Genomic DNA, 2,008 nt, shown 5'->3' with positions numbered 1-2,008 from the left:
TGTGTGTGTGTGTGTGTGTGTGTGTGTGTGTGTGTGTGTGTGTGTGTGTGTGTATTATACGGGGTGTTGAGGATATTTAGCTTTGTGTGTATGTTTGTAATATATGTATAAATGCTTGGTTGATTATAGTGTATTGTTGTCTATGAGGTGAAGGGATGGGTGGGAGACTGTTTTCAAAAAATAAAAAATAATTACGACGACGGTGATGTGAGTGATTAGTGTAACAATAATGATGAGAATTAAATTTGGCAAAAATTAAAACGAAAACAAAATGACATTACTCGGGGAGTGTAAGATGATGGAAAGAAAGCTGAAGACAACAAAAACGGTAAATAAAAGAAAAAATAAAAGGGCCAGGGATGAGATGGGCAGTGGTGTATGTATGTATGTGTGTGTGTATGTGTGTCACATCAGTAATATATATGTTAGATAGATAGAAATGGAGAAATGGATTGATCCACGACGGCTTCCCAGAGAATCAAACACTGAATGATTGAATAGCTGAGTTCGTTGGGTTTCGTAGCAGTGATGATAGTGATGGTGAAGTGCAACGAGAAAAGAAAGAGGGGTACAACAAGAAAGTAAGAGAGCGAGTGAATGCGTGTGAGAGACATAGATAGAAGGAAGCGAGTTAGAAGCTGTCAGTGAGATGGAAGGAGGGGGGATAATTCTCTCGCAGTGTTGGAGTTGGAGGTGAGAGAAACGGAAAACAAAGAGCGAGAGGGGTAGGGTTACAGGGTGAGTGGCGTCGACATCAGAGGGGGAAGTAGTGGGGGGAGTTGAAAGAAGAAGCGTGAAAGTAACAAGAGTGAGAGGGAAAGAAAAGAAAACGAATGCAGAGATAGAAAGAATGAGACAGTTCTGGAAAGAGAAAGAGAGAGAGAGAGAAGAATGAGATAGAAAAAGATATTATACAGTAAAAGGTGAGAACGATGAGGAGGCGGTGAAGACAGATAGCGAAAGATAGAAAAACAGCAGGCGGTATAAATGAAAGTAAGAACGTAGAGAGAGAGGGTGGAAGAGAGAGAGAGTGGAAGAGAGAGGGTGGAAGAGAGAGAGAGTGGAAGAGAGAGAGAGAGTGGAAGAGAGAGGGTGGAAGAGTGAGAGAGAGAGGGTGGAAGAGTGAGAGAGAGAGGGTGGAAGAGAGAGAGAGGGTGGAAGAGAGAGACTACAATCAAGCCTTGTTTTATTAAGAGAGACAGTGGGGAAGTTGGAAAGAGACACGCAGAGAGGCAGTGAAGAACAGCACTGAGTATGTAGAGAACAAGGAAGATAAACAAAGAGAGAGAGAGAGGGTAAGAAAGAAAATATAGACGATGAGATTTAACAGAGAAAAGAAGACAAGACAAGAGAAAGAGGACACACAGAGTTGGAGAACGTGAAGGACAAAGGTGAAAAGAAAGCGATAAAACAAGAAAGAGTGACGACTAAAGGAAGAGAAGAGGAGGAGATAAAGGTTTAAAATCAGAGAAGTGAGGAGCGGAGACAGGTAATGGAAGTAGACAGTATCTGTACTGTGTTTGTTGCGTACGGAGAGATACAATGTTTGGATTAGGAAAAGTTGTGAATGGAGGAGAATGACCATACTAAAAGTCACACTAGAGTCGGCCACAAGACTTTCCCCCTCCAGATATATATACAGCGGGTTATGTGAGTCTGCACATACGTGCATACATTTTCATATACACACGGACATGTATATATGTATGATAGATGAGAATTTCAAACACACTTTAGATAGATAGATAGATACATAGATATAGAAAGAAATGGATAGATAGATAGAAAGATAGAAATAGAAAGATATAGAGATATAGATAGATAGAGAGATATAGATAGATAGAGGGATGTAGATAGATAGAGGGATGTAGATAGATAGAGGGATGTAGATAGATAGAGGGATGTAGATAGATAGAGGGATGTAGATAGATAGAGGGATGTAGATAGATAGAGGGATGTAGATAGATAGACATAGACAGATTTAAATAGGTAGATATAGATAGGTAGG

This window comes from Octopus bimaculoides, chromosome 4, assembly GCF_001194135.2.
Source record: "Octopus bimaculoides isolate UCB-OBI-ISO-001 chromosome 4, ASM119413v2, whole genome shotgun sequence".
In the NCBI taxonomy this organism is placed as follows: Eukaryota; Metazoa; Mollusca; class Cephalopoda; order Octopoda; family Octopodidae; genus Octopus; species Octopus bimaculoides.
Note: the sequence above shows the minus strand (reverse complement) of the source record.